Source organism: Pelodiscus sinensis, chromosome 3 (genome assembly GCF_052426305.1).
Source record: "Pelodiscus sinensis isolate ZL-2025 chromosome 3, ASM5242630v1, whole genome shotgun sequence".
NCBI classification, from domain to species: Eukaryota; Metazoa; Chordata; order Testudines; family Trionychidae; genus Pelodiscus; species Pelodiscus sinensis.
In genome coordinates, this window is record NC_143054.1 from 170,692,869 (window position 1) to 170,716,623 (window position 23,755).

The 23,755-nt window shown below is 39.7% G+C and overlaps 1 long non-coding RNA gene across 1 annotated transcript in view; it reads right to left on the reverse strand.

Annotated features, from left to right (window-relative positions):
- Positions 1–23,755, reverse strand: part of LOC142828050 (uncharacterized) — a 284,155-nt gene that overhangs the window by 37,308 nt on the left and 223,092 nt on the right. The window contains exon 3 of the long non-coding RNA XR_012902978.2: positions 9,292–9,419. This is a non-coding gene — a long non-coding RNA (uncharacterized LOC142828050). The remainder of the gene's footprint in view (positions 1–9,291; positions 9,420–23,755) is intronic.

The following is a 23,755-nucleotide window of genomic DNA, read 5'->3' on the forward strand; positions in this document are numbered from 1 at the left end:
TGATTAGCCAGGGTTCTGCAGCAACTCCCTCCAGCCTGCATTAACTCCTTCCAGCCAGCGTGGGGCAGTAGCCCCACCACAGGCAGCCTGCATTCCAAACCCCTCATCGCCAGCCCCACCTCCTGTCTGCATCCCCAGCTGTTTGATCCATGTCACTGATTACTCAAAAGTATATCTACATTTCATGGTGGGCATGTATTCCCAGCTCAAGGAGACATGCCCATGTTAGTTTTCAAACAGGCAACAATGCAGGGGCAGCTATGCCTCCCACTGCTCCCTTTGCCCCAGCCAGGGGGGCCAACAGGCTCACTGGGCCCCTGGACAAACCAGGGGCTGGGAGATTGATGCTGTGCCCAACCCAAAGGGGCCGGATCTCAAGAGGAAGGCACAGGACCTCAGGGCTACTTCCCCCAGTGCTGCCCAGAGTGCACCACATGGGGCTCCTGCAGTGATTCAAAGGGCCTGGAGTTCCAGCTGCTGCCGCTGTTGTAGTAGCAGGGATGGCAGGTGGGAATCCCAGGCCCCTTTGAATCACTGGGCCTGGGGGGTAGTTGCTTCATTTACCCCCTTCCCATCAGTGGGCCTGGCCCTAGCTAATTCTAACTTTAAGATACTAGTTTGAGGAGAGCTCACACAGACTTGTCTCTTTGAGTAGGGGATTATATCACCTGCTCAAAGTGTGGCCATAACTTTTGTTACCTGGGATTGTTTCTACCCACTGAGTTAATTGAGTTACCTGAACTCTTTATAATCTACTTCTGCTTTCATATGAAGCAAAATTTGATTACTAAAATAATTTACTTCAATGATTGAATACATCTCTGTATAGGCCCCCACATAAGCTTTTGCTTAATAAACATTTGAACAAACAAAACTTTGTTGGTTTGGAAAAGTGAATGATAAAGGAGTATGAAAACAACTAGCTCATGTCATGAGCCACATTAATATACATACCACTTGTCTGTTAGCATACACACATGTATAGCACAAGGACTAGAACTTGATCTAGTGGTTTAGCTTTCCAATGATGTTTGCTGCTGTTTTACCCCTTCACAAGTAATGTGGTTTCTACAGTCTTAGCAAATAGTCAAGCATATAGCATGCTATCCATTAGAGGACAACAGAACATATTCACAGTAGACAGTAGAACTGGTGAAAATATTTTCATTGAAACTGTTACAGTGAAGAATAATGTGTCACTTAATTATTTTTGATGAAATCTTTTATTTTGGTCAAGTGTTTTGTTTTTTGTTTATGGCAAACCAAAATGCAAAATATTGAAGCTTTATTTTTTTAGCCCTCTGCCCCCACTGTTACCTTTTTATTCACAAAAGTGAAAAGGAAGGAAAAGGCAAAAAAAAAAAAAAAAAAAAAAAAAAAAAAAAGTAGGGAAGGGTATCTGCCATATCCCTTGCTCCCCAGAGTTTTGGGCATTCATGTTATTGACTGTTCTGTAGTATGTTGCCACACTGAAAATCTGGTCTTGGACAGTAAAGTTGGGATTTTCAAAGGTGCTCAGGATTGGTCTTTGTCTCTGCTCCCAATTAAATTAAGTGGGAAGAGAATTACACAAATACCAAAAATCCTACCCCATTGGATCCCCTAAATCTAAGCTAAAATTAATAGACACATTTGAAAACCTTGGCCTTAATGATTTTATTGGCACTACATGAGCTCCGAGAATCAGGTAAAACATTTGAAATAATGTTTCAGTCAGGTCCTTGCTCAAGGCCACCTAGAAAGTCAATGGAAGAGCTGGAAAAGGAATCCAAAACCCTGATGCTTCAGTCTCTTGTTCAGACAACTTTCCTTTGTTTAGCTCAGGCATATGCATTTGATACTTTGCTTCTCAGTAAATAAGAGAAAACATGTGAATGATGTTGACTAATTATTATTAAGTAGTTGTACTAAGCATAGAGGGACACTTAAAAATGAAAGTTAATACCTGTGTGGTTTATTATTGACAGCAGCAAGATGCAAACATGACTTTCAGACACATAGATTGCCTTGACCCAGATCTATCTCTGAACAAGCCATTTCCAAATGTTGCCTATCATTACTAAATGGTCAGGCCCACCGGGTAGTGATCAATGGCTCAATGTCAGATTGGTGGTCGGTTTCTAGCGGAGTGCCCCATCGATCGGTTTTAGGACCAGTTTTGTTCAACATCTTTATTAATGACCTGGATGAGAGGATGGTTTGCAACCTCAGCAAGTTTGCAGATGACAGTAAGCTAGGGGGAGAGGTAGATATGCTGGAGGGCAGGGGTAGGGTCCAGAGTGACCTAGACCAATTGGAGGATTGGGCCACAAGAAATCTGATGAGATTCAACAAGGACAAGTGTAGAGTCCTGCACTTGGGACAGAAGAATCCCAAGAACTGTTACAGGCTGAGGACTGAAAGGCTAAGTAGCAGTTCTGCAGAAAAGGACCCGGGGGTTACAGTGGATGAGAAGCTGGATATGAGTCAACAGTGCGCCCTTGCAGCCAAGGAGGCTAATGGCATATTAGGTTGCATTAAGAGGAGCATTGCCAGCAGATCCAGAGATGTCATTATTCCCCTTTATTCGGCTTTGGTGAGGCCACATCTGGAGTATTGTGTCCAGTTCTGGGTCCCCAACTACAGGAAGGATGTGGATGCATTGGAGAGGGTCCAGCAGAGGGTGACCAAAATGATTAGGGGGCTGGAGCATATGACCTATGAGGAGAGGCTGAGGATTTGGGTTTGTTTAGTCTGCAGAAGAAAAGAGGGAGGGGGGATTTGATAGCAGCCTTTAACTTCCTGAAGGGAGGTTCCAAAGAGGCTGGAGAAAGGCTGTTCACAGTAGTGATGGATGACAGAACAAGGAGCAATGGTCTCAAGTTACAGTGGGGGAGGTCTAGGTTGGATATTAGGAAAAATTATTTCACTAGGAGAGTGGTGAAGCACTGGAATGGGTTACCTAGGGTAGTGGTGGAATCTCCATCCCCAACTCTCAGCTTGACAAAGCCCTGGCTGGGTTGATTTAGTTGGGATTGGTCCTGCCTTGGACAGGGAGCTGGACTTGATGACCTCCTAAGGTCTCTTCAAGCTCTATGATTCTATGCATCTCATCAAACTACCATGAAAGATTGGAGACCTCTCAGAGTATCTCAATAGGAAATTATACCAATAATTCCCTTCCTTGCTGTATTTTGTCATAGGCCCAGCTTGCATGGCCTTCTCCCCTACCAGGAAATTAAGGGTTTTTTTCTCCATTTTAAGTACTCTCATTTCTGATATTTATTTTTGTTTTCTTGACTTGACAAAATCAGGCTGGTCAAAACCTGAACTGCCTGGATGTTGCTGAGTGGATGGACTGAACATTTTAAAACTCCTGTCATCTTGTCTTATAAATTATATTAATGAGGGTTGTAAATCTCAGTATTCTAATGGTATAATTATTAAATAAAAGCCATTATCTTGCAGGGTGCTCTTAAAGTGCAATGCATTCACTAGCATCCCCCTTCCCCCCCTTTTTTTAATAAAAAAACCTTTGAAATTGGATTTTTTAAAGAAATACCGAGAGAACACTTTTTGAAAGTCACTTTTTGGGAAGTGTAATGTAAAAAGCAGACTGTACACATAGGTGGAGTTTTGCATATGCAGACAAAAGTGAATATTTTGTGTGCACATTTTTAAAGGGAATTTGGAAAACTGAACCCAATACAATTAACCATGTTGTCACAGACTAGAAATGTCAGTTTCTTTAAAAGAAAAAAAAGTAAGCAAATAAATAAATACAAAAACACAAAACAACCCCCCCCACACACCTTTTAAACATATTGCTACGTCATTCCCCACCCCTTTCCTAAAGTGAAGGGGAGAGAGAGGGATACACAAATAAAGGAGTGAAACAAATAATCTTTAGCAGAACTAGGAATAGGACTTTGTGCTGTGACAAGCATGAGGTACACCTAAAGTTACCTGAATACAAGATATTTCATCAAAGAGAATAGGACTACTCACATGTTTAAAGCTATGCATGTGCTTAAGTAATATGCTTAAAAGGGAGAGTCGAACGTTTTTAGAGACCAGTTGTTTAATAATTCCCTTCTGAACTTTCTGTAATAACAAGCAATTATAAAATAGCTAAATGAAATCTCATCCAATCATCATGCCAAGCAAACTGATTTATTGGAATTGCTTATCTTAACCCATCTGCCATTATCAACTACCATCACTGCCTCTGAAACAAATCACAACTAAGGACAAATGGATAGAAATTTAAAAAAATGTGCATAGCCAGGTTTTGGGGCCTCCTGTGGCATTTATCTGAAGTCCTCTCAGTGAGTCCAATCCTACTAACAGGATGCTAGCATCAAAACAGACTATAGCACATTTATTTTCTGGCCATGATATCAAGGAAAATGGATCAAAATATGCATCCTGGATCAAAGTGCTAGGCTGACTCTTTAGACCTTAGCATACAGTGAGCAGCCTGGTAAATTTCAGGAGGATATTATTACAGACAGTCCACCCAAAAAGAAAAGGATGGCAATGAAAATCAGACCTTTGTAAGAACAGCTGCACTTCCCTGAAAACCACATTCTTCAAGTAGTCCAGTGAGTCAGCTGTCTATTATAGCAAAACTAATTTACAATATATTTATCAACCCCAACACAATTAATATCTATGCAATCAGCCAAGAAATGTCATATTGCCATTGTGGTCAATTAACAGAGGTTAAAAAAATAAAAGTTAATATAATTTTAATCAGACATAGCAGAAAGAGCCAAATCCTCATTATTATTTTTATTAATTATTATTTTACTCAGTTCTGTGCAGACTGAATCAATGGGAGTTTTGCGTAAACAAGTACTGAACTAAGAACAAACTTCAGCTGATTGACCAATCTTAATAATTTTAAGAATAGGCCAACTTCATCTCTGATGTAATTCCACTTTTTTCAGTTTGAAGTCTACCCAATTTATTGCTGATTTTAAAAACAATTGAGTAGCTTTCGTTTTAAAAATACACACAGAAGACAACTAATACACTTCTCACACTGGGAGCTGAGGGGTGCACGCGTGCCTCTAGTGATGTTACTTTGAAATGGTGGGATAAGAGTTGCTAAAGAAAGGAACCTTAAATGTGGTATTAAATTCTGTGGTCCTCATTCTTAGTAGTACTGCAGCCTAATTATTCTGTCAGAGCAGAATGTAACAAGGCATTAGTATATGTCTACCTTGCAAAAAAATATTGTATTCCTAACTTGGGTTAGCTAAACTCAGCCCCCACCTTTAGGCTTTAATTTGAGGTGCTAGTCTGAGTTAAAAAACAGGTTGCCATGTCTTCACTGCTATTCTGATCTGAGTGAGCTAATGTGGGATAGCTAACCAGAGTTAAGATCACACTTTTTCCCCCAATATCTAGAATCTCAGATAGAATCATATTTGGGCAAGCTATCATCTCCCTCTGCTTGTGCCACTGTGGATACACATCTATTTCTATTCATCTACTTTAGGGCATGTCTACACTAGAGGAGGAAGTCGATCTAAGAAATGCAATTCCACCTACATGAATAGCGTAGCTGGAGTCAACGTACCTAGATTGAATTTCCACGACATTCCCACTGCAGGATGTCAATGGGAGAAACTATCCCATTGACTTTCCTTACTCCTCACAAACCGGTGGAGTATCCGAGTTGATAGTCACACCATCAATGGTTGATTTAGCAGGTCCTTACTAAACCAAACCCCAGGAGATTGCTCTCTACAGAATCAATCTTTTGGTAAGTGGAGACAAGTCCTTAGTCACCTTTCCAGGTTTCATGTAGTTATACCATTAGAGTAGTTGTATTGCAAAATATGTATAGGGCTAAAAAAAATTCACAATTATTTCAGGAAGGGTTTTTTTAAAAAAAGTCATGACAGGTCTTTATTTAAAATACATTATGGAATATTTTCAGATGGGTGCTTTACTCCAAAATGTTTCATGCTCACCTATTGATTTGTTCAAAAATCTATCTGGAAGGCTGCCTTTATCTCTACTGCTGTATGAGCATTGGTATTTTTACCAAATCAAGTTGTGCTTACATATGTCTGCATCTGTAATCAAATATGGTGTTGCATGCAAAAAGGGTAGAGGTGGATTTGAAGCCGGTTGAAAAGATGGCCAATAAATTCACAATTGTGATTTGTACACTTCTGAAGGAAAACTCCATAATAGTGAATAGGTCCCCTTCTATTCCTGCCTCCCAACTTGATACTGGGGTTTGCTACAAATTCAAACTTTGAACTAAGTTTGCTAAAAGATTTGCAAATACTTCAGTGAACTTGGGATGAGCTTTAAGCAAACCTACTCTAAGTTTAAGTAAACATAGGCTGAGTTTAGAGGAAAGTGGGATCTATTTTAGGCACGTCAGGAAATTATATGTTTTGAACTATAAATAGATGGCTGGAGGTAAAATTGTCATTGTTTTGAGGTTTGACTCCCAAAATGTATCGCTCCAAAGGGGTAATCCCATTTAAGCCCAAATAAATGAAAATGCACATGAATACCTGCAAACAAAGGGCACCAAATTTTGCACATCTTCCGCTGGAATTTTCCAAGTGTTAAAGGTAGGTAAAATGTCCACATCTCGCTGAAAGTCAGTTGGCAATAGGCACCTTCCTTTGTTAGGCTTCTTCAAAATCCCTACCCTATACCTTTGGAAATTCAAATTTGGATATTACTCCACATTTTTAATCAACCAGTTGAGCCAAAGCTGAGTTTTCTATATTAACTTTGTTTAAAAAAGATTGTTAAGAAAAAGCAAGCAAGCAAGCAAGCAAGCAAGCAAGCAAGCAGCCAGTTCGGAGTGATAAATTATTTTCTTCCATCCTTTGGACTGTTTTTTAAACAATTTAAAAAATGTAGTCTGTAAAACTCAGTAAAAATGTTCCTAGTGGAGTTCAAATCCACAAGGCATGCAAGAAATAATCAGGAGAAAGATCTTGATCATTCTTTTCCTTTTCAAGCATAAGACAGAATAAAATAGGGCTTTTCTTTCAGCTGCAGTCTTTCCCATTTTCTTCTGTTTTGTTTTTCTCTTTCAGTGATGAAGAATGCTCCAAGGGACAGATGAGTTAAACTCAAATACCATGTCTGTGCGTGTGAATACTTCAGTATGTTCAAGAAAACAAGGCTTTCATAACTACTATACCAGTCTGATGAAGGTGGGTTTTTTGGTGTTTGTCCTACAAATTAGACTGTAAATGCTCTCTTTCATAAGTTCTAAAGCCTCTGAGCAGGACACTGGAATTCCCATCTGTACAATACATGCTTTCATCTGTGTATTCATCAACATATGTTGAATGAGTTTCTGAAAGTTTGTTTTAAAGTTCTGGCCATGGAACATCATGTGACCACTGAGTCATTTTCTTCCAGCTGAGAGTACACTTTATCTTGCCAGATGTTTCCATAGTTTGTGCAAGCAGTTCCTAAAGTCTGATTCAGCTACACATGATGTGGCTGTCTGCTTGTCTGAGTGCAGGGGAGGTTTAGAGTGTCATTTTCCTCTTCACATTGATTTTTAATCCTCTAACTTGTTTCCTGAGTACAATACATATGCTTTATTTCTGAGAAATAGTATTTAAAAGATGCTAAGAACAGTTTGTTGATTAAAAATAAAATATATCATAAAGGTCTTCAAAGAGCCATTAATGACTGTAAGTAAGCTGGGAGGGAAAAGATGTTTCTCAAGATGCATTATGTTAATGAAAATAATATTTTAATGGCATAATTTTATGGAAGATTTCTTAAAGTAAGGAATCTACATAATATTGAATAGGATTTATTGCACACATCCACCCACCAGATGCACATCGAGAGTTTCGTTGACCAAATAAAAAAAAGCCAGCCAGACAAATGCAAACTTGAAACAAATGCAGCAATAAAACTGAAAATCTAGCATGGAACTATAGTTGTCTGAAGAATTACAGTGGGTTCATGTTAGTGCCAAATGGATGCATGCACATTACATTTTGGTTACTATACCATTAATAACCTGATAAGCATGTTTTTTCAATGGATTCCCTGGGCCAAATCCTGATCTCCAACCACATTTATGCTGGGATCACAATTTGGCTCATTCTCTCCCACAGTTTGGTTTTAAACATGACCACAGGCTGTGGGGATAGACACATTATAAGGCCATTTTCAAAGTTATAGGGATTACATTTCCCATTTTGTCTTTATAGTTTGCCTTTATTGTATCAAGGATTGGGAATTGTGAGCTTTACATTTTGGTCTAGAATCTTGAATTTGGTGTGATTTCCAGTCCCTAAAAACTTTATATATTGAATAGAATCTAGATCACATCTGTCTACAAATCAGAAAAGAGCACCTGGTTAAACTACTTCTGAAGGGTTTGATGATCCTGGTGGTATTTTAAAGATCATTAAACCTCTGATGCTTTTTAACTTCTCAAGAAATCAGAGCAGAAAACGTCTGTTGGATCAGCTAGCCTTTTTCCCTTGTCTATGCCAGATTAGTTCCTAATGATATATTTTCTTCTGCTTTGTCCAGCGTAGTTTTAAAATGTCTCAAGCAATGTGGCTTCCTCCATTTCCTTTCAGAGACTATTCAGTTGTCTAACAGATCGAGCTGTCAGGATGTTTTTCCTGATATTCAACATAAGTTTTCCCTTTCTTAATTTCATCCTATTAATGTAAGTTACACTCCCTTTTCCTTAATTTCAGCTATTGTTTTTAAAAGGAAATATAACAAAGTCTTTCTAACTAAAAGGAAGCCTGTTTTATGCAAACAAAGATTCATGGAGTAAGATAATTCTTGCTCCGCTTCTAGGAACTAGGGAATTAACATTTTTAAAAGGAATACATCTCCCTCTCTCACTTTTTGCCAAACTTCTACAGAATTCAGACCTCCAGAATGTCATGTTCTCTTCAAATTCTAGAACTTAGTTTTCAAATGAATTCTAAATCTGGCAAAATATAATTTGCAGGCCAGCCTTCCTTATAGACCAATGAAGTATGAAATTTAAGAGGCTTTTCCCAAAGCCCGTTGAAGGCAATAAGACTTTCTCCATAAACTTCAGTGGAATTTGGATCCGGCCTCCAGTACACATGAAGACAAGAACTATACTACAGACTGAACATCTCTAGTCCAGCAATCTCTAGTCTGACAACATCTGTGAACTGGCATGATTTTAGTTAGCTGGATGTCCACTTATTGTGGGTATGACCAAGTTCCCCACAGTCCCATAAAGTTTGTTTACAACCACCAGTCCTGGATCTTGGTATTCTGTGCTGTTATTTAGCTTTAGTTTACCTCCAAATGTCTTCTAAGAGCCCAGTAAGCAGTGGAAATGTTGGTAATGCTTCTAGACAACATTGATCTCCTGTGGTTCCGCAAAATTCTCTGATTCAGCACCTGTCAGGTCTCTAGAGCGATTCAACCTGTATAATTAAAATACAAAGGCAAATTTGGGAATATCGAGTAACATTTAATGATGCCGTCTATATGTTTCACTTCTTCTCTGAAAGTGCTTGTGATGAAATAACATATATTTGAAATTTGCATGTCAAAATCATCTTTCGAGTCTCTTCATCCTGGGCTTTATAAGAGCTTAACTTGTAACAGCATGCAGTGTGGAACAGCAATTTCCTTGACAGAAAATTTATTTTCCAGATGTCTCCAGTAACAAGGTTTTAACCTGTTGATTGCAGAAATCATGATTAGCTCTTCCAGATATTAGTGGACCTGTTTATGTTAAGAATAAATATCCCTTGTATTCTCTCTATTTAGTTAGTTATCTGGTCAATTTTGTTCCATAGGAAATTGCCAAAGGAAAGTACTGTACTGTTACAGCATTATACTACTAAACACTTTCCAACATACCCTTTCTTACCAATCATGTGCTCTTTGTCTTGGGGAATAGTTCTGAGTCTTCTATTCTTATAACTGACTTATAACTGACCTTTTATAAATTATTCTTATAACTGACTTAGCATTTTTCATCCAAGAAAAACATGCTGATGTATTGGCACTGAGATAACATCTCACGGCTTTGCTCAGTGATGTATACTAAACCCTGCAAGCTGGGCATGAAGATATGCACATCCGTATCTAACTTATGCATTTCATCTCTTGCTTGCTTTCTCTGTTTGAGCTATATACAGGCAAACTCCCATGTTCATGCTAAAGTTTTACTGGTACAGCTTTAAACAAACTAAAGATAATGATGTCTTTCTTTCCAGCCAGAAATGCTGGTTTCCTGCTTAAATGCAAACCTTTGATGATGGTTCACTGGCAGAACTCGCCTTAGGTAAAAGAAACATAATTATGCAATTTTCAACTAGACTATTTTTTTCTTTAGAGAGATGAAAACCAAAAAACACAATCCTCCCATCTTAGTAGTGTTCACTGGTAGCATTAACATTATAGCTTTACTCTCATTTATACTTTTTAAAAATGTAGGTTTTAGTATACTTATGTGAAAAAAGTGGTCAGTAATTTAGATAATTGTTGTCAAAGAAATTCCCTATACTGATTTCATATTGCTGTCAGCTAATCAGAGTCTTAAGAAATAAAAATACTTTAAAATGTATTGCAACAATGTGTTATAAAATGTTATGAACACACACACACACACACACACACACACACACACACACACACACACACACACACACACACAATGATTAGAACCATATAAGAATCCAGAAAGATATTTTAATAGTTTATATAGTGCATGCTCTAATTGTCCCACATACTGTGCTGAATAGAAATTACAGTAGTAGTTTATATCTTAAAGACTCATTAATAAAGTAAATACTAATTATTTGAGATGTATCTATTAGTTCATCTCCAAGGATTCTGCTTTGTACATAAAGACACTGCTCTGTCATAATATTTTCTCAGCTTGTTCAAAAATATTCCTAAAAGAATATATCAATACTATAGTTTCTTTGAAACAAGTTGATAGATAAATAAACCTGAAAGCTTTTTCTACGTTTCCCCTTCCAAGGTCAAAGAAGGCAGCTCTGTCTCCAAGTTGCCCAGTTCAAGAAGTCTGTCTCTCAGGGTATGTCTACACTATGGGACAAGGTTGAATTAAGATACACAACTTCAGCTACATTAATTGTGTAGCTGAAGTCGAAGTAGCTTAACTTGACTTTTGTCACTGTCCACCCTGCAGGAAGTCGAAGGGAGCTCTCCCTTCGATTTCCCTTACTCCTCATGCAAGCAGGACTACCAGCATCGAATAGAGTGACCCTCTCACTTTGAATTAGTTATCTACACTAGACCCGCTAATTCAAACACTGGAATATTGACAGTGGCAGCTTCAATCTTGTCTGTAGTACAATACCCTCAGACTGCAATTTAGTTAAGAACATTATCATCTGATATTCAGTGGCTGGACTAATATCAGTAACTCTTTATTGACATAAGAGAATGGAAAGGCTAGATATGAAAATTTGGTGAGCTAAGATGAATATAGTGCTGCTCTATTATTTGATATAATACATTAACATGCTCTTACTGCTGGACCACAGAGACAATGCTCCCACCCCAAAAATCAGAACAGCAGTAAGACCTGGGTAATGCAAGTATCATCCCAGTGACTAAGTCTGAGATATCACATTGCCCATTCATAATGATACTACATGACAACTTTAATTCTGGATCTAAGTGCAGATTGCCATCTGAATAAGCAACACAATTAAAAACATTACCAGGCTACAATTCCACACTTGACCATCTCCATCTGCATCTGGTGGAAGAGCAGTTGGTTCTTTGTCTGAAGCTCCTGGAAATGCATAGATACCACTCAAGACCGGCCTTCATGAGGCACTGCATGAAGTGGGATGCATGTGAAAAAACACTGCCATGCAATGATGACAAGATTGCCATGATCGCAAGCAAATTTCTACTTTTGGTTGTTCCATAACTGTTACTGCTCATTTTCATTGTTCAACCAATATGCATGCTAGGATATATAGCAAGCACACTTACACCCAAAGTATTACACTATTGGGATTTAAACTGCAGCCTTGGTATAAGTGATCTCCAGGTTTGATAAGCACTTGGTGGTTAATCCATTGATGCACTTGTCCGTAGAGTAGGGTCCATATGGTAGATCCTCCAGCACTCACAATTCTAAGGTATTTATATGGCTCTCACTATGTTAGTACCTAACTAGTCTTTATTATATTTATTCTCACCACACACTATGTAGTAGAAAAATGCTATTATCCCTATTTTCCAAATGCAGAACTGAAGCACACAGACATGCCCAAAGTTCCACAGGAGATCTGTGGAAGAATAATGACATAAATCAAGATCTCCCATAGTGCCTTAACCACAGGACCATTGTTTTGCTCCAAGGGTATGCCACTTGTTTGCTTTCAATGCTTGGAAAAGCTTTGGCATGGCTGTTGAGGGCTTAGCACCTTCTACCATACCATTGGGTATCAGCAACCATCACTCCATGGAGCTCTATTCCCTCCACATGAGGAAAGAAATATGAGTTTGCTTGAATCTCTGGTGCCCCTCACTAGTCTTAGCAAGAGCTGTTTGGATTAAAAAGTCATTAGATCTACTGGAATGGCTCTGTGCTGGTGTTCATCACCGTTCTTCTGCCTTAAATGCAAACACTTGCTGTGAGACAGCTCCTCATGAAGAGAAAACTTTCCTTCACCTGAGACATGCTCACCCGTATCTTTCTAACTAGGATTGTGATTGTTTCTGAGAGATGAGACAGCTATTGGTTTGGGGTCTGTTTAACTAGGCCCACTGATGGGGGATGGGGGATAATTCTACAAATCTGCAGCTGCATACCTTAAGCCGAGCTTCTGGGTCTAATGTAGACCTGGCTTTAGGTGCCACAGGACTAATAGTTGTTTTTGCAGATACAGACTAACAAGGCTAACCCTTTAAGTCAGAGAGTGTTCAATGAAAACAAACAAGCAAGCGAACACGCACACACTCCTATCCTGCACTTGTACCTAGACCTTGCCTTTGAACACTGGTGGAAATGTTAGTTGTATGTTTATTGTCCACTCCAACAGATGATTCCACAGAATTCTACCTTTTACCTTTCAAAATGAATCCCAGCACAAACATCAGGCTGTTGCCCCTACACACTGCTAAGGTCACCCTATTGCACATATCAAATCTGTGTGCTGAGCCTCCAACTTTGGGATGTTACTTCCAATCAGTCCTGTGAACTTTTTTAGGCTCCCTAATGGATTGCCATTGCACAATAAGGGCTCCATTCACTCCTGGTGTAATTCCACTTCTGTCCATGAATTTAGCATAGCATCTTCCAAGGGATGGTCTGATTGTTTTGAAGTTCTTGAGATAAATAGCACCATTAATCACAGGAAAAACAGAAAGCTCACGAAAATGTCCACATTTATTATAGGAAAAGAACCAGACTCTGTAAATCAAAGGGTTTTGTTTTATTTTGGTGAAGTGGAATATTACATTCTGTCAGAGGATTTCTTTCATAGATGCTATTGAACAGTCTTTTGGCATTAATGACAATAGATGTTATCTTGCAGTATGTGTGCGGGTACAGCCACTTTTGGAAGAGAAATTCAATCACAAGAAAGAGTTCATGACTGAACAACTAAATCCAATGGGAAAACTATCAGAAAATGTACTGCTTGGATATCTTATACAGATATAAAGTTTCTCACTGCATTGCCAGTTGTGTTGAGCTTTTTCACAGATGTGTGTACTAGAATAAAACTAATTAAATAGATAGGATAAGACATTCTTATTTCCCACACTATGGCCGTGTCCAGTCTCGGGGGTTCTTTCGAAAAAAGTAGCCTTTTTTCAAAAGAACTTCCCCTGCGTCCAGACTCAAGCCGCGTTCTTTCGAAATTATTTCGAAAGAACGCGGCTTTTCTTTCGATGGCGGTAAACCTCGTTTCACGAGGAAGAACGCCTTCCTTCGAAAGTTCCTCTTTCGAAGGAAGGCGTTCTTCAATGTAAAGAGGCCGTCTTCGAAAGAGAGCATCCAGACTCGCTGGGTGCTCTCTTTCGAAAAAGCGGATTTCCTCTATCGAAAGATCCGCCTGCTGTCTAGACGCGATCTTTCGAAAGAGGCTCTTTCGAAAGATGCTTTCGAAAGAGCCTCTTTCGAAAGAAGCCTGCAGTCTAGACATAGCCTATGAGCCTGATCCTCTGTTGTTCTGCATGTGCAGTGTGGCTCTAAAATGCAACTAAATCAGAATGGAAATATTTTTGCCTGCACTTTGCACAGATGCAAATGATACGTTTAGGGCAATGGAGAATCAGAACCTAATTATCTATTATCGACAGCAGATGGGATATATGACTGAGAAGGAGTACACATAGTGAGCTGATTCTCATTTACACTGAAGACCCTTATCATGAGCTGGCAGTGGAGAGCAGCCTTATTATGGTATTTTCATAGTAAGTAATAATCTGCTCTCACACTCATTCTACAGTTGCGTAACTTGACTTCACTCCATTGACAGATTGATTTTAATATAAAGCAGGCAGACAAAAGAGATGGCATGTTTTTGGCCTATAAAAGCACTCCTCAGTAGAGATCTCCTTATACTGGTGTCATGGGGTTCCAACATAATCTCATTCTCACTGACATCCTTGCATAGCTTGACAGTTGAAGTGAGAATTCAATGACACTGGCTATGAATTTAAAACTGATCTGCAATTGTTCAAAAAATGTTACCCCAAAAGTACTGTATGTTCAGATATGTTTCATTTGAGAGGAACATATTACATACTAGTGGCTTTTATCTTTATATTTTCAGTTTCTTCCAAAACCCATTATAGAAAGGATTGTCAGGCTGATCAAGGGGGAAAAATGTTGTATGTCACTCCCTATTGATAAATAACATACCATAGGGTATGTCTACACTACAAAGTTAATTCGAACTAACAGCTGTTAGTTTGAATTAACTTTCATAGGCGCTACACAGGCAAACCGCTAGTTTGAACTTAATTCGAACTAGCGGAGCACTTAATTCGAACTAGGTAAACCTCATTCTATGAGGACTAACGCCTAGTTCGAATTAAGTAGTTCGAATTAAGGGCTGTGTAGCCACTTAAATCGAACTAGTGGGAGGCTAGCCCTTCCCAGCTTGTCCTCATGGCCACTCTGGGCATCACCAGGGAAACTCGTCTGCCCCCCTCCCAGCCCCGGAGCCCTTAAAGGGGCACGGTCTGGCTATGGTACCCATGCCAGGTGCAAGCCTGCCAGCACCCAGCCAGCAGACCCTGTACCTGGCACGGCACAAGCCAGCATCCCGCTGCCACCTAGCCCTCCGCCTCTTCCCGGGACCAGACTGGTGGCTCCCAGGAGCCTGCCTGGGGCCACAAGAGGTGGGTGCCCGCCTGGTCTAGTGTGGACATCGTGGACCTCATCGAGGTTTGGGGGGAGGCGTCCAACATCCAGGATCTCCGCACTAGACACAGGAAAGTGGCCATCTAGGGCAGGATAGCTGCCAGCCTGGCCACCCAGGAGCAGGTTTGCATGAAAATCAAGGTGGTCGAGTGAGACCCCGAACCAGAGCTTAGAACATAAGAACATAAGAATGGCTGTATTGGGTCAGACCAAAGGTCCATCTAGCCCAGTAGCCTGTCTGCCGACAGCAGCCAACACTAGGTACCCTGGAGGGGATGGACCAAAGACAATGACCAAGCCATTTGTCTCGTGCAATCCATCTCCAGCCTTCCACAAACAGAGGCCAGGGACACCATTTCTACCCCCTGGCTAATACCACTCCATGGACCCAACCTCCATGAATTTATCTAACTTCTCTTTAAACTCTGTTATAGTTCTAGCCTTCACAGCCTCCTGCAGCCCCCTGATTGACACTCCCCCCGGATGGCAGCCTGCGGCAAGTGCAGCCGGGCTGATGACCGAGTGCTGTGATGTGCCGAGTGTGGGCATTCAGGGCACTCCAAGCCAGGACTGCTTTGCTTTCCCTCATCAAGTTAGACAAGCGAGCGGGGAACCCCTGAGAACTGGCTGTCCAGGGTGGGGGTTGGGTCCCTTTAAGCACAGCCTTCGGCTAGCTTGAGACAGCAGCTCCATGCTCTAAGTCCTAATCTGCCGGCACGGCACTGCTTCCGGCCATCCTTAACCTCGGTTCAGGGTCCACTCAATGTGGACATGCTAGTTTGAATTAGCAAAATGCTAATTCAAACTAGTTTTTAGGTCTAGAAGCACTAGTTCGAATTAGCTTAGTTCAAATTAACTAATTCGAATTAAGTTAGTTCGAATTAGTGCTGTAGTGTAGACATACCCATATTCTGTTAGGCTATGTCTATGGTTATTTCATAATAAGTTATTTTGAAATAATAACTCCAAAACTAACTATTTTTAGACAAGTTTATTCCTCTTCATAAGCAGGAGTTATTGTTTCAAAACAACAAGCCCAATATTTCGAACTAACAGTCCTGATAATGTGGATGCTTGCCTTGTTATTTTGAAAAAAGGGTAGTTATTTGAAAATAACTCACCAGTGTAGACATGCCTCTAGTAAATTCAAGCTTCTGGTAGATTTGAGAAAGCCAACATAAGCTGTTTGAACTGTTTTGGATTCATTTTTATTTGATTTTTCTGAGTTTAGGTAAAGGTCTGATGCTTTCTAGTTCAAGAGTGTTTTCCCTACTTTCCATCACACGCCCAGACTTTTCCCTGGAATCTTTGGTATTAAGTTCAGATATGAGGAGCAATTGCAGGAAGGTGACATGTTTCCAGAGTCTTTATTTCCATGATGTTTACCTTCTATGTGATGGCTTTATGCATTTCAATAATTCATCTGAATTGTTAATATGGATTAACAGCCACACCGTTACTAATCATCAATAAAGTAAAAATAAAAATTCCTACATGTTCCTTCTTGCCCCCCCCCCAAATATCTAGTCAATATTGCCTTCAAATTTCACATAACTCTGAATCATTATCTTAAATTACCTTTTAGGCACTCCTTTTTAAAATAAAAGAGATTAAGAAACACAGTGAATTGACTCAACACAGACCAAATGGGGGACAGCTGTTTAGAAAGTGGAAACTCTTGCACTGAATGTGAGATATTAGATAAAAACTTGCAAAACGCCACCATTTCACAAAAAGTCATTATCACTCTTAGGTGCTTTTACACATTTGAAAAATATCAACTAACTAATAGTGTGGGGTCCTGAAAAAATTCTGAAAAAACAGAAATGTTTTGATTTTTTCAATTTAAAATACCCTAACTTTATCTTGGTTTTATATTTAAAAAGTTATATAAGCCCCAAACTGAAATAAAACCATTTCATAGTGGGGTCTATGGTGGTTTCATACAACCCCAAAACAAAAAATTGTCTCTGTTTTCATTTCATTATTAAATTCAAAAGAATTTTGTTTTGGATGACCCCAAAACTTTTTTTTTTTTTCATTTTTTTTCGTTTGTCCACCAAACCAAAGTCTTGGTTATTTGCACAACTCTGCTAAGGGAATAGTAAAACTTCATGGCAGAGTCCAGATGCCACTATATCTATAAATTCTGGTCCTATATTATATAAAGCACATTGAAAAAATAGGAGTAAAAGAAAATGATTATAACAACAGAAAGAAAGGAATAGATGATACAGAGTACTGCATCTAAGAAAAAACCTTGGAGCACAATTTATAACAGGAGTGGGCAATAATTTGTTTTTTGGGGGGGGCAAGATTTTGGAATGTGGTCAAGGGCCACACTTTTCTGTAGAGGGGTTGCAGGGTGTAGGATGGAGGTTGAGTGCAGAAGGGTACATGGGGTATGGGACTGGGGTGCAGGAGACAGTGTGAGGTCTGAGAAGGAATTTGGGTGAAGGAGGGGGGTGTGACCTAGGTCAGAGGATTGGGATCTAGGGCCAGGAAGGGAGTATGGATGTGGGAGAGGATTCTGGCCTGCGGGAGGGGCTCAAGGAGGAATGCAAAGTCTGGGAGGAATTTGTGACCTGGGAGAAGGGGAAAAGGGCTGCAGACTGCAGAGGGTTTGGGTGGTGACCTGGGGCAGAGGAATGGGGTGCAGGGTGTGGGAAGGTGTTTGGGTACAGGAGAGGATTCAGACCTGAGGGAGGAGTGTTGGAGGGGATTCAAGATCTGGGAAGAAGATGTAACCTGGGGCAGCGGGGTGCTGAGGATTTGGATGGTGACCTGGGGGAGGGAGTCGGGATGCAGGAGGGGCAGGGGTGCCAGAGGCAGGCTTTGTCTGGGAGGCACTTACCTAAGTGTCTCCTGACCAGCAACCCTGCAGCACCCCCAAAATAACTCTCGAAATAATTATTTCAAAATGATTTCTTAGTGTAGACATGCCCCAGGTTCCCATACTGCTCCCAATTACAAAACTTTCATTGACTTAAAAAAACCAACAGGATGGCACCCCAAGAGATTAGATAAAACACAACAAGATGATACTGAGAGGCATTAAGTGAGTTTGATGGTGTCACCCAAGTGTCCAGCAAATATTTGTTTACCTCATACAACCAATGAACTTTGTACAATCAAATATCTTTTTCAAAGGCAGGTGAGGAACATTTGCTCTGTGTGTACAGAACTGCCCAAGGGTTGTTTGATAAATATCTGTCAGGCCCCAGCCAGTGTTATCGGTTTCTTGATAAAAAACAAACAAAATTATCCAAAATTAAAAAAAAAAAAATATTGAGCCTAATTTTTTCAGTGTTGAAGTCCAACAGAAAATATGAACATTTTGCAGATACACGACTTGGCGCTCCAGTACACCATTTGCTGAAAATACAGCAAAGTAAAAACAAAATGGTTTCCTCATGGGAAGAAGCTTGCATATGTTTTGTACATAAGGTCAAGTGATGATAATTTGATGGGAACATTTGTAAAGGAATGCTAATACTGTCTATATGAAGAATTTCTACTTGAAATCTGTATGGCAGGAATGCACCGTCTAGTATTTATAATGTGCTTTTGTAGACCACATTTTTTAAAAAAGTTTCTATAAATATAATGGCAAGATTTGTGGTCTTATCCATGTTTGCATTCAAATTGATATTTGCATGTACAAAATGGGCAACTGAACTTCTAACCATTAATTTGCATTAATCTGTCTTGCAGAGACAAATGTTTTGTTCATGAAACAACATTTGCAGGAAATTTGTAAAGGCTTTACCAAAATATGGCTTGCATGTTTTTTTTGTTCTCTATCTTACATGTATTATTTTTGTTTTGCACTCTTTATGTAACCTGGCAGAATATGTTTCTTCACAGATATATTTAACACCAATTGTAGATGTTTAAGAAAAGAGTTGTATTTGTATAGACGATATTGGAAATAACATACGCTTATACTAAAAGCATATCATAGACTATGCATAGAGTTGTCTTATTTAATATGAACTCAAAGGAAGTTGGTTACATGCATTCAAAACTGAATTTAGCTAGTTAATTTTAACAAAGCATTTGCTCTGGATATAATCTACCCCAAATCTATTGTATAGAATGGAATGCTTAGAAGAAACTTTAATTTAAACATGTCTTCAACAGATCAGTGTAAAATAACTTACATATTATAGAGAAAAGGCTCTGGAGAAATTTGCAATTTACTATTGTGAGACTCATTTCAAGGTATCAATTAACCCTTTGTATCTATTTCAGCACTCTCCTTATATGTACCATTACATTCACACGCACACAGAAATATTATTCAACTAAAGGAAGAAAGTATTTTCTTTTACTGTATAATTTGATCACAAAACGTAATGGAGTGCTGCTTTTCTATTAATGGTAGATTTAATAAATTAAGTGGCTATACAAAAACTATTTCTTCTTGCCTATAGCATACAGTATAGGCAGTCATGTATTATCATTGGAATAAAGCCAAAACTGTATAGTTCACTGTCTCATGCAAGAACCCTTGCTTTCAGCACAGAAAACCTAATGAGATTTTTCACATACAATTTAGCTTTAAGGCTTTAAGGCATTTAAAACAGGACAACACCAATTATGGTTTCAACAGTGCAATAGCCATGACTGTAAATTAATCTTTGCTTACTGAACGCTTTATGACTGATATAACTTACTACTGAAACAATGTAGTAATGAAAAATGACTAATGCTATAAGCATATCACTAAGCTCTGTGGGAACCAGATTTTTTGATTCACAGGACATTTTTTTTAAAAAAAAATCCCCATTAAAAATTAGAAGAACATTTTAAAAACAATGTTTAAGGAACAAAATTATGAAAAAAACTGCTTTGGATCAATGAAAAAAAAGTTCTGATTTTTCTTTAAAAATGTTATATGATGTAAAGGAAATGTTTTAAAAATTGAAAAAAGTAATTTTCAAAGAGAAAAAGAAAATGTTCCATTCCAATTTATAAAAGAAATTTCATTGAAGAACATACCAAAACACCAGCATCAACATGTTAGCACAAAATGTGTACCCAGCCCTATTAACTATTGATGTTCAGAAATAGCATTTATGTTAATAAATTCATGTTCACAGCTAACACTATTTAAATGCTGCCTTTGACTTCATTTACATGGTAGATTGATTAACATTAATTACATATACTTTTTCTGTGAACTAGCTCATGATGTACCTTTTTTCAACTGCTAGATACATTATTTAGGAGACAAATGGCCAGTATACAGACCCCTTTATTTTTAAGATCAACATTTTGGTAGATGCTTTGCTAATAAACGAAGGAAACATTTTGTTTTAAGAGCTTGGTTTAAGAGCTTGCTTTTTGTGAAGCCTTTTATCAGTCTGTATTCCTTTACTGCAATTGATTCTGAGATGTACTGTATAAAAGTAATGACCAGCAACTTTGGTTTCTAAAACTACATTAAAGCACCTAAATAAGTGTACTAATTTTCAGTGATGTTTACCAATCCACAACTCCCACTGTCTTTAGACACCTAAAAGTTCAAATGTTGACCAGTTTACACTCATTGAGGGGTTGTTGGAAGAGGAAGGAAAGATTGACTTTGTTTGATGTGAACATGGTGTACATTCTAAAGAAATCGATTTACTCAGGGTTGGGAGTCAAGGTACATTAGCCAAGCAGTCAGGGGTGACTGTATCAGAACACTTTGCATCATACTAATGAGTGGTAGGACTGTTTGGAGTAACGGTGCCATGTGCATGTGTTTGAATAGCCCAAAGGCTGGCTGCCCTCTCACAAAATGCCCCAATAAAAAAGGATAATTTATTAGCATTTTTTCCTCAAATAAATGGAAGCATACTGTGTTCTCATTTAAAGCCCTGTAAATAAGATACCTTTAATCAGAGTGGCTTACAAATTAAGATTACAAGCTTCCAATCCCCCTGAGGAGTAGAAATAATCAGGATGATGACATATGATTAGAGAAAGGCCACTCCATGCCAAGAATTTTAATCTACAAGCAATTATTTCAAGATAGCAGAAGACAGCTGTATAAGCTAAAAGAGATGAGATAATTATTAGAGGAATAATGGAAGAACAGGGAACTGTATCTACAAAGGGAATTGCAGTGTTGATTTATAGGTTTGATACACAAATAATGAATGAATGCAGGCTGGTGAAATAATTCAAGATTGGTTTTGAAATTTTACTTTCACTGAAGCACAAGCTACAACAGGCCCAAATCATGCTACTAATATAGAAGTGAGGATTGTTATAAGAAATCAAGTGAGAATGTGGGCCCTAATGTTGGTTCGATGCCCTGACCCGCTTATTTGAATCGGGTGTTGATTTGTAACCTTACAAGGGCCACCATGCCACATAATATAACAATTGTGGTTAAATGCCTGTGAAAGACCAGGCACGAGAGGGAGGTGATGCTTTAAAGTGTGAGTATATGGTACAATTATTCAGTTTAGATAGGGCCAGTAATGAACAAACATGTGAATGAAATGCACAACCTCAGTAAACATCTCCCTACCCTACCCAGCAAACCCAAATGCCCTTCCTCCCACACTCAATCCAAAGATTCCAAGTTTTGTCATCACCAGAACCACTGCCCCTCAGATAATGGTGCGGGGAGGTAAATAGTCTCTCAGATTGCTAAAGAGATATGGCAGGCCTAGAAAGTTATATGGCTGGAAGCTTTCAGAACCCATTAGTACCCTTCTTTATGAAATGACTGAAGGTTCTATTGTTCTTCTCCAGAGTTTGGGTCTCACTCTTTTTCAGCATCCTTGTCCCTGCTACTGCAAGAAGCAAAAGAAACAGCCAGTAATTAAAGCTGGTGCTCTCACACAGCATTCAGGGTCCATTCAGTAATCCACAGGGCTAAGTAGGTGTCGCTGTCTTTCACTTACTGTGCTGGACATGGCTCTTATGATATACATATATCTGTAGGTAAGATCACACCAGGATATTGTGACTGTGTGACAAGAGAAGAGTGGCAGATGGAAGGTTTGATCATGAACACTGCAGGTTTGGGGGGTTGCCATGTATAAGCATAAAATTTTAAAAGCAGTGAGCATGAGAGGGAAGGGACTGGAACCTAATAATGCACCAGTGAGACGCTTTAGAATGGAGCACTTACCATTTAGTTGCTGTGCAAATGACAGATTACAAATGGGGTATCAGGAGGAGAGGCCTAAGAATCAGGGGTGGCAGGTTTGTATAATTTTTAATGGTGCCCCATTAGCCACACCCCCTGACCCCTGTTAATGACGCCCCAACCCCCATTAGCTACACAGCCCAACCCCCATTAGCTATACACCCTGACCCCTGTTAACTATGCCCCCACCCCCAGTAGCCATGCCCCTGACCCTGTTAACCACGCCTCTGACCCCCTGTTAACCAGGCCTCTTGAGGTAACACGCTCGGGGCAAGATGGACACATGACCAGAAGTAAAAGGTGTCATGTCATGTCCTAGGAAGGACTTTTCCCACCATCCTCCTACCAAGAGGGATTAGTTTGGCCCCCACCAACCCCCCCCTCATGCAACTATCCTGCAATTGCATTAACCCAATGTGTGTGACATTAACTCGGGGGCAGAGAGGCTGGGGGAAGTGTTCCCTCTAAGGCAATGTCTACAGCTGTTCTTGCGCAAGAACCCACAGAATATCCACACTGCCCTCCTGCTCTTGCGCAAGGAAATTTACAGTATGGCGTGGTAAGAGAGGGCATCTTGCGCAAGAGCTATGCTCTTTTCTAACAGGTGTAAGCTCTCTTGCGCAAGAAGCAAGTGTGGATGCTCAGCAGGGATTTCTTGCGCAAGGAACCCTTATGGCTAAAATGTCCATCGGAGCTTTCTTGCGCAAGAGAGGGTCCACACTGCCACAGATGCTCTTGCGCAAAAGCACAGCGCGCACATGGCAGTGTGGACGTGTTCTTGCGCAAGACTTCTTGTACAAGAACCCTTGCGCAAGATGTTCTTCGCAAGAAGCTGCCAGTGTAGACATAGCCTAAGAGTTTCCTCCCATGAGCAGAATGAATTTTGTGTTGTGCACCTGTACTGAGTTCATGTGGCTTGTTTGGATGTGCCACTGTGGAACCCAAATTATTAATAAATATTTTATAAACTTTACCTTTTCTCTCTACTGCCATGTCTCCTCCTCTTGCTCCATCAGCTCCCCTGGTGCCTGCTGCCCCCCAACTCCTCACCCTCCTCTGCTGTCCTGACTCCTGCCCTTCTCACTGCCCTCAGCTCTCCTGTGACCTGCCCCCTTCCACCAGCCCTTCTCTCCCCCCTGTGTCCACTCCTCCAGTAGCCCTACTCTGATCATGTGAGCTACCCCTCCTCATCCCCTCTTCTAACACCTCCCTCTTCACTCCTGCCCTGCCTCTCT